We start from the raw sequence: 10,791 nt of genomic DNA on the forward strand, positions 1-10,791 counted from the left end.
TCCCTGCCTGTGCCATTAAACCCCTACAACTCATCCAGAACGCCGCAGCCCGTCTAGTGTTCAACCTTCCCAAGTTCTCTCACGTCACCCCGCTCCTCCGCTCTCTCCACTGGCTTCCAGTTGAAGCTCGCATCCGCTACAAGACCATGGTGCTTGCCTACGGAGCTGTGAGGGGAACGGCACCTCAGTACCTCCAGGCTCTGATCAGGCCCTACACCCAAATAAGGGCACTGCGTTCATCCACCTCTGGCCTGCTCGCCTCCCTACCACTGAGGAAGTACAGTTCCCGCTCAGCTCAGTCAAAACTGTTCGCTGCTCTGGCTCCCCAATGGTGGAACAAACTCCCTCACGACGCCAGGACAGCGGAGTCAATCACCACCTTCCGGAGACACCTGAAACCCCACCTCTTTAAGGAATACCTAGGATAGGATAAAGTAATCCTTCTCACCCCCTCCCCCCTTAAAATATTTAGATGCACTATTGTAAAGTGGTTGTTCCACTGGATGTCATAAGGTGAATGCACCAATTTGTAAGTCGCTCTGGATAAGAGCGTCTGCTAAATGACTTAAATGTAAATGTAAATGTACTGTTTTCTACATTGTAGAATAATACTGAAGACATCAAAACTATGAAATAACACATATGGAATCATGTAGTAACCAAAAAAGTGTTAAACAAATCAAAATATATTTTATAATGAAATATATTGAAATGCATTCCAGGTGACTACCTCATGAATCTGGTTGAGAGAATGCCAAGATTGTGCAAAGCTGTCATCAAGGCAAAGCTTGGCTACTTTGAAGAATCTAAAATCTATTTTGATTTGTCTAACACTTTTTTGGTTACTGCGTGATTCCATATGTGTTATTTCATAGTTTTTACGTAAAAAATAAAGAAAAACCCTTGAATGAGTAGGCGTGTCCAAACTGTTGAGTGGTACTGTATATTTCTATATCAGCTGAACTTATTCAATGTAAGTTGGGAACACATCATGTTTTACCCATGACACTAGTGTTACTGTATATAATTGCCATGGACAGGCAGAGTGCCAAATGAATGGATTCTTTTAAGTTTCAGTGGCTGAGCATCTGACACTTGTGATAATCCTTGCGCTGCCTGCATCTGGACTGCTGTATTGACGAAGCAACAGAGGCTGTAAGAGGCACCATTAATACATTCTGTGCATACCAAATGGAATCCCATTCCTATATAGTGCACTATATTTGACCAGGGCTCTGGTCAAAAGTAGATTACTACATAGGGTGTAGAGTACCATTAGGGATGTAGCTATTTACTCACCAACACATTAGTCCATTGCTGCCCAGGGAGAGTAAATAGGTAGTGACTTTATCGCGGTACTAATGGCCTGCCTGTGAAGACTAATGAAGGTCTCAGGGCAACCACCTCACTCACTGGATTACATTAGAACCACAGGTCACATATTCATACACTGGTTGATCTATATGTATTATATATTATATATTTGTGGGCTTCTCGCCATCAACTGTTACAGAAATAATGCAATTGAATTTGTTATTTTGTTCATTTATCAAGCTCTATCCACCTGAGACCGTTAAGAGTATTTTCTGATTCCCCTAACCACTTAGTAAACAGCAGTGTCCAGACCATTCAAGGCAGGTTGACTACATTATATTAATGGCACTGTATATTGCCACAGCACATAGATTTCCTAGCATGAGGTTAGCCTCCACACAGAGAGGACACTTCGCTGTGTGTTTCCAATCACATGCCGGCGTGTTGAGTTGCCTAATGGCCTAATGCCTCTCTGCCTCCTGTAGGAGCTAGGGGCCCTGTCTGGCGCATGCTCCCTGCTCCAGCCTCATCCCCGTCCCGTCGGGGGCAGTTGGGTGCGGGCAGATGGGATGCAGGGAAGCCGGCACAGAGGGGGGAGGTGGGTGTAGGAGGTGGAGGGTGAGGGGGGGGGGGAGCGGTAGCAGTCTCTGACCAACTGTGCGTAAACATGCCCATCCAGAGACCCCCCCCCCCCTCTCTCCTCGCCCTCCCCTGCGAACTGCCCACACTCCATTAGGATGCCAGGATAATGGCCAACTAGCACTCCCAGTGACACCCCATTTCCTGTGCACTGAGCTCTCCAACCGCGACAGATGTCGACAATACCACTCCACCGCTACCGGGTGGGGGCCTCTCTGGTTCCTGCCTCACCGGCCCGGGCGGATGCAACTTCACCAGGGGAGCACCAGGAACAGGCAATAGAGGAGTAGTCTTGTAAATATTCACTTTAGTTCTCGGCGCACTTGGGATCAGCACGGATCAAAGGGTCAGGTGCCTTTTTCCAATTTTTCTGATGAACGTTCCGACGAAACCTTAAAAGATGTCTGCGGGCTGTTAAGTTGCTACACTTGAGAGGCGGTGTGTGTGTGTGTGCGTGTGTGTACGTGTGTGTGCGAAGGCGAGGTGCGCGCCTGTGTATTGGCGGGGCGGTCATTAAGGAATCTCATTTCATACTGTGATTTCGGTGAGGCCGATCGTGTCTTTACTGGGCTCCGCTACATCAAATGTATCAATAATACTTCACACTGGACAGTGTATCTAGACTCTCAGTGGAAGGCAAGGGCCGTGGACCGAGGCTAATGGATGGAACAACTACTAGAGCTCCTAAGCCGCTGTCCAGAAATCAGCTTGGAGAGGGGGAGCGGGGGGGTGGGGAAACACACCACCTCTCACTCCTACCCCCGCACAACATGATACTTAAAACACGAGAGGAGAGCAATTTAATAATACCCTCATTTGAATATGTATCCTGACCTCCCGACTGCGCCCTCCTTCAGTTTTTGAATTTTGAATCCCCACCAACCATATTTCTAGGGCAGAATGAGAAGGAGATTGTTGTGCATTTCCTGACAAATTGAGTTAAACGGACATTAAGTGGGCTTTAAGAAAAACAAATTGCTGTCTTTATCACAGGTGGACACTGATGGCTTAATGGGGCCTGTACTGATCCTATCACAGCTAATGGCTTGACAGGAAACATTCGGCTGTTTGTATAGAGGACAGGGGCAGCGAGGCCAGACTGAGCCAGGGCTAACCTGTCAAGTAGCTGTGTGTCCCCTTTGTGCTGGGAAGCAGATGTTTGTATGTACGCGGTGAACTGGCAGAGCTGGCATCGATGCCAGGCGGCAGATGCCTGTACGGGTGCCAGGGTTGCGAACGTTGTACAGACGGGCACAACGGACATGGAATTAGAGAGAGGGCAGAGAGGGAGAGGGGGATAAGAGAGAGAGAGAGAGCGCAGAGCTACTCTTTGGCCATGGGTAGTTCCCAACAGACCAGGCCTAGAACTTAAACTAATTGACCCATTTATCTACTTGTGCCATTATTTACTCTTTCACTTAAATGACTTGTTTGGTCATATAAGGATCAGCCTCACGTTGCATCAAGGGGCACAGACAGAGACATTTATTAGAGACCAACAATTCTATTTTGATGGGGAAAATAAAATCCAATCAAATTCAATGAAAGAAAATAGAGCAGAGGACCTTAAAAGTACAAGACATCTAGTATATCCCAGAATATCACAGCACTCTTCATGTTAACCTGCATATACCTGATACTCAAATAATGAATTCAAATAGTAATATCTCAACCAACAAAAAAAGACTAATCATTCATTATGTACCACCATACATACCGGCATAACGAAGACAGAGACGATGCATTAACATTGATAATCCCTCAGAGCATCTCACTGGGCTTCCAGAAGTTCATTCATTGTGTCCCAACACAGCCTGAAGATCACAGTGTTTCCTTTGACATCTCCCTGTAGTTTTGAGCTGTGTGGCTCTGCTCGCTGAGAACTTTCTCTCATCGCCCTTCGGAGAGAGAGAGAGTCTACTGCTTATCCAAGGTACGGCTTGTTTCATTAACATCAAAAGACAGGCGCCTGTGGGAGACGGGCCTGATCAAATTCCCCTCTAATTAAAATGAACTCCGGTTGAGATGTTGTGCTACTTAATATGTACGGAGCGACGCTGATTGCACAATGCGGCTCTCCCTTTTGTTCGTAAGGATATAATGCTAGTCTTCTGAGAATATGACGTGGATGAAATACGCATATACAGTATGTGTCTCTGGGTCTAGATTGTCCTATCAACATCAATAATGATACGAGCTCGGTGATTGCTGTAAAGTATGAGTATGTTGTGTCAAATGTGGCCAGTCCATTCATCAAGATAGTGAATAATAGATAGGCGTCTGGGTTAGGCAGTAGCAGCATAGGCAGGGGACTCCCTCATGTCTCCCTCAGCCTGTCTCAGTAGGTATATAATACCCTCCCTTGTCCTTGTCTTGACTCAATGAAACCTGCAGGTTGCTCCCCAATCTGTCCGTAGATCACCCCCATTCTTACACTCTTAGAAAAAAAGGGTTCCAAAATGCTTCTTCGGCTAGATGGGAGATCCTGTTTTGGTTCTGGGTGCAACGCTTATTAGTTCCAGGTGTAACTATTTTGGGTTCCATGTAGAACCCTCTGTGTAAAAAGGTTCTACATTAAGTTCTAGACAGCAACTTTTTTCCCCTAAGGGTGTACTGCTGTATTTGTAGCTAATATACGGCTTATCTCATATACTTCATTTGTATGGAGATGTGTCCGTCAATCAGAAGATGACCAAAGACAAGTGATTTCCTGTATCGGGAGAGTCTGTTGTTTGGCGCATCAAAGTTTCCTCTCGTGTTACGAATATCAATCGGTTGACTCACACTTCGTTTTCGAACATGGCCCCATAGACTCCTTAGTTAAACGGAGTTTCGTTTTCAGCCCCAAAGAAAACTACAACGTTGACGCGGAGAGGTGTAAGATTGGGGGATATACATTCAATTGAGGTGTTTCTATAAATCAATACGAGGGATCCAACCTAGATCTCAGTTCGTGAGATCAACGCTGTTTCACGTGTTGCACACTGATCATCACCGTTTCAACCTGTGATATTTCCAGATCATCTCTCCGGCATTCCGCAAACTGATTTGTGTACGGTAATATCCTTCACGTCCTCATAAACACATGTGTAATGATTCTGCACGTCTTTGACTCCAAATTGAACAAGGACACACGGGGAAACCTCAGTCGCCATTTTACCCACAGAAGACAGACACCGACACAAATGTGGAGTATGAAAGTGAGGAGGAGTGATTAACGTGATTTGCTCGATTTCACTGGGCTGAGCGTCTTACTCAGCTTTACAGCCTTTCCCTCCGTCCCCCTCCCTCCTGTCAACCACTGGAACAGGTAGCATCGCCTGCCTCCGTTCACTCCATTAAACGAGCACTGTGGCCCCCTCACTTTTATTTGACATTTTATTTGGCCGTGACAAACGAGCAGCAGTTGGATTATAACATAATTTGTCTTGTCTTTATTACCCGAACAAAGGACACCATTCATTAATTATTCTGCCGTTGCAGCTCAACACTAACTGGAAAGGTCCCTGGGTTTGGACAGATGGTGGGTGCAATGTTATTTATATCAATCAGTCCAAAATGTTCGGCGAGGATTACAATTCCTTGGACCTGCTTTGATTTATGTTTTCTACCGCCGCCATCACCTCACCCTAAACTCACCCTCGTACAGGCTCCTGCAGGGACACTTTAATCGAAATAGGATTGAAAATGGACGAGCAGACTTGCAAGGCAACAATGTGTATAAATAAACATTGAAAACACATCGGTGTCTTGCAAGTGCCTTCCTACATCCAGCTCGTTTCAGTCCCAAGTCCTTTTTTACATTTTATCTTTATAGAAACCTGTAGTAGGAATTCTCCTGGTGAAATTGCCCTTCCCGGGCCTTCACAAGAGTAGCCAAAGTGTGTACTGGTATGTCCAATCCGAGCGTTTGCTACGCACATGAAGTGCATATTCAATCTGAATCTCTCATTATCTAATTGTTATTGACATTTTTCTTTGCAGCATGGCTATCTATCACGTGGTATTCCACGTAGACCATGTAACGTTGCACCCTCCTTTATCTTTCACATTGTGCAAAACACCCTCCACGTATGCAGCATTTAAGTCCACAGCTAGAATGATTTACGTCGCTGTGGCGAGAATATTGAAATGAATACCACTTACAGTGTAATTCGTTTTATGCAAACTAGAAGTGAATATGAAAGCAAAGACAAAATCTTTACGAATTACGAATCATGTTGTAACTTATCCGGGTGCTTATCGTCACTTGTGATGAGTTCATGTACCTTCCGTTAATTAAAAAATGCAGACATGGAGTCCAAGGAAAGGGAGATAGTTCGCCTGGAACCCATCAGGTATCTGCATCTCCAAGAGAAAGCCATTCTCAAAGCCCCTCTTTCTTCTCTGGCACCGCGCATCAGAACGTCACACCTTCTCCTTAGTTGATTCAAGTAGAGGGGTTAATAGCAATAAGAAAAGGATCAAATGCGAAAGCAATCAGAGACTGTTGGGCATAAACACAAGCACACACACACACACACACACACACACACACACACACACACACACACACACACACACACACACACACACACACACACACACACACACACACACACACACACACACACACACACACACACACACACACACACACACACACACACACACACACACACACACACACACGCGCGCACACACAACACACAATATTACAACATTAACTTAGTTCACAAAATCATCCACCTGACAAGTGCCGGCATCTTTATCAAGTGAGGGGAAAGAGAGAGAGAGAGAAAACGGTTCGGGATTGTGACTGGATGAGTCTAAATTCTACCAAACATTTGCTCATTGACTACAGACTCCTCTCTCACACAACAGGGCCGGGTGCCCCTGGCTCAGCGAGGGAGGGAATGTTGGTTAGCAATACTCATAAAAACTCAATTCATCAACATGAGCATAATTTGCTTCGAACAGAAAGCTCACAAAAGGGTGAGCTTGACAGCAAGACAGGTGGCTGGAGATCTCGCTCTGATACTGAGAGATCTGAATAATAGATTCTGGTAAATGTACGCCAAGACCCAGGCAGGCTGTAAACACAGCTGCTTGCTTTCCCTTCCAACAGAACAGCTTGGCGAGCTCGACGAGAAGCAGAGCGCTTGCCCCACCTGAGGACTAGAGACGATTAACTAATCAAATGCACAGGCTAAATAGGCGACAAGGAGAGGAGAGAGAAAGAAGAGACAGACAAAGGAGAGGAAGAGAGAGAGAGGGGGAGAGGTGTTGGATTGGTAGGCTGCAATAGAGTCGTGGACTGTAGAGTAGTCAAAAGAGCATTGGAGCACACAGTAAGGCATAATTGATCTCAATGGGTGTAAATTGATAGATTATTGTGAAATTAAACCCCCCCAAAAAATACAATTTCACTTTCTCTGTGGATCATTATGGAGCTCAACACGGGTAGTCATCCCTATCATCCCTATCATCCCTATCAACAATATAGTAGATGCAATTCATTTCTGATGCACTAGCTTAGGTTGATCAGGTTTTGATTTTGCTAATGCAAGTAGACATACAATTTGTAGTCTCATTCATTAAGAACTGGTATAAGTCAGCTTTGAACATTACAAATGGAATTACATTGAGAACATAGTGTTCGGTTTTATATTTAGCATTGTGGCAGATCTTTGGCAAATATTTCTGAATGGCCCATGGTCCATGCTTACATTCGGGTTAATTATTCAGACCAGCACCACGATTATTCAGACCAGCACTACGATTCTCTGCTGCTGATGTCATCTTTCCGCGCCAAAACGACTAGTTTCTGTTACTTCCTATCAGTGATGGCTGCCTTCTCTCTGCTTTTGATGACTCCCCTGTTGAAGTTTAGGGGGGGGGGTCCCCAGCAGAAGGTAATTAATTATTCAATTAAAATGTTGTTAAACATTTTTAATGAGTAATAGGGACTGGGGAATCAGATACAAAAGTATGTTTAAACAAGGGAAAAGAAAACATGGATATTTCAAAGTTGGTTTCTAGAAATGGGGGTCTCGATGACCCAGTTTTCAAGTATTTCACCAGTGACAGAAGTATTTAAAAAAATCTAATGTGATTGCTCCTGGCACAGATGAAGTGTCCTCCATCGCAGGTGATTATTGCTTCATGTCTGTTCCCTGTCTTGTCTGTTATCATTCTACAATTAGGCCATGGGTTAGTCTCCAAACGACTTGTAATATGCCCATGCATGTATCATCGAGGGCAGGCAAATGTATTCCCACTTTACCTGATTTCATTCATTGCAAAGAGAAAATCAGTTTGATGTTTTTTATTCATCGAATTATAATCTGGATGCCGAACAGGCTTGTCCAAGCTACTCATACAATAACAAAGTTGCATGTGTGACAAAACAAGTTCACTTTTACTACCGTAATGATCCTGTGTTGCCATCCTTTCCCTATCCTCTAAATGTGTCTTATGACATTTTAAACACCTCTGTCACAACACCCTAAAGTGCATTGCATTAGTCCTCAGTCCATCGTTTCGGCTAGCTAAACCCCGCAATGGCAATACTTCAGCATTTTCATGGAACTGCGGAATTGCAGAACTTCATTATAGGGTGGAGCACTCTGTAGGTTCCTGGCATTGTAGTCTCAATTAGACTCTTGTAAATGTGTTGCTTGCTTAATCACCCCGAAACTGGCCCCTAGGACTTTCCCTAATGCAACCCCATTAAAAGGGCCATCAAAACAAAAGATCTGCCTCTAATGACAACAATCCCTCACGTCTGTCAGCGGAAAGCCAAACGTGTCTTAAATGAGGAATGATGGATGAGCTCGGACCACTGTGTCAAAGAGCTTTATTACTGTTGATGGATGTTATGGGCCCCAGCGATCGGAGGCCGGGGCCTCAACAAGGGCCCTAACCAGACCTTCACCCCTAGCCAGCTTTTCTAAATATGCTTCGCTTAAAACGTGGGGAAACGTGATGTTCATTCACACAGTTGGTGAAAGGGAGGAAGAGAGGGGAAGAGAGAGAGAGGGTTAGAAAGAGCTTGTGCAAACATCATAATGAATCCAATTAATGATAATTTCCTGTTTAGCCCTCGGGCGTGTGCTCCCAACTTTGGCTATATATTGGAGTGACGTCTACTTCTGGGAGAGGCAAGGCAATGGTGGGGTAGGCATCGGTGGGAGGCGTTGGTGCATACTTCTCCGGAAGTATGCCTTAGCATGCTTCCTGTCCTGTACATGAAAGCATTGGATTGGTTTTTAGCGTTGTTGTATATCCTCTTCAGGATGACCCACGTCCCAGTGGATTCCCACAGCTATGTGTTATTTCAAGTTCAGTGACCGAAAGGTAACAAAAGCTACTATCAACTATATCCATTAGACCTCAGTTTTCTCAGTAGACTACTCCACTCGCTCTCTGTCTCTCTCTCACACACTCTCTCTCTCTCTTGCTGTTTCTCACTCTCTCCATCTCTCTCCCTCCCTCTCCCCTCTCTCTACACCTCCTTTATCTCCCAACCAGGCACCAAGATACAAAGACATAGCAACCTCAGAACATCTTATTGTGTTAATTATATATGTAAAACACATTCCCAGGAGAACATACTATATTTAAAGAAGCAGAAGCCAGACAAGGTCCCTCCAACATGTCTACTGCTGGTAGGGATCGCATACTTACAGAATGTGGCTCATAAGGGAGAGATCCTCTGGGTCTGTAGCAACTGTGCTACAGAGCCCAGCATTTTCAATGACAGGTAGGTAGGCCTAACACAGCAGAGAAATGCTGTTAATTGCAAATGAACACCCCCCCCCCCCAATTCATTAGGCATAAATCATTTGGCCACTTGGGTATGTATGTGCTTTCCAAATTACTTATTCTTTTTGTACTTCAAATTACCTATTCTTTGTGATGTTTCTTTTACATGATTAGCAAGCTATTTAACTAGCCATTGGCTTTTTCCAGGTCCGACTCTCTTTTGGGTTTTCTTCAGTAAAACACGTAGTTAAAGAAGCTGGAGATTGGGTTAAGAGCTGTTAGCCAATGTGGATGTATACTAAACAGGGAAGCAAAGCTCATTTGTTGCTGGATAGTTTTACCTCAATATGCCATTTTCCATACATTATTAACAACACCATTATTGATGTTAAAAACACATTTGAATGGGGTAGAATGACCAGAACCAGAATTCTGTCCAGTGTGTTGTCACAGGTTGTGGACAATCCTAATTAAAATGGCCTTCCTCATTATCATGCATTGCCCTGTGTATTTTGGAAAACACTCTGTCCCTGGCATTGGTACATGCACCCAAATTTAGACATGTGACACTGGTCTTTAGCCCATCAGATGGTCCACACTGACATGAGAGGAGAAAGTGGGGCAGCCGTCACTCCCAGTGGACCGTGGACTGCTGCTCCCCTCACACACACGCAGATGGCACAAGCACCATTCCAGGGTTCATCAGTTGCTACTGAAAAATAAACTTGCCATCTTTAGTGGCATAATTTATTCGTAAACAAGGTTGGGGGGGTGGAGGGTTGAGGAGGGGTGGGGGTGAGGGCTACGAGGGCTAAGGGTGTCAACTGTCGTGTCCAGCCCCTGGTTCGGGCAGAGTTGGATCGGGACGGAGACTAAGGCATGTCACCGGGAGGAGTGAGGAGTGCTGGCCACGGCCCTGGTGAGAGCATCTGCCCGGGGTTTGAGGGTGAGCCATGGCCTTCGCTGGCTCCAGGATTCCCCCCAACCTAGTCTCCTGAGCTACATGCCCCCCCCCCCCCTGTGCCAAAGAGAGCATTTGGGGGAGAAAGAAGGAGCACAGGATGCAATTCTATTGTGAGAGTTTGAGAAATT

The sequence above is a fragment of the Oncorhynchus gorbuscha genome, linkage group LG21 (assembly GCF_021184085.1).
Source record: "Oncorhynchus gorbuscha isolate QuinsamMale2020 ecotype Even-year linkage group LG21, OgorEven_v1.0, whole genome shotgun sequence".
Taxonomy (NCBI): domain Eukaryota; kingdom Metazoa; phylum Chordata; class Actinopteri; order Salmoniformes; family Salmonidae; genus Oncorhynchus; species Oncorhynchus gorbuscha.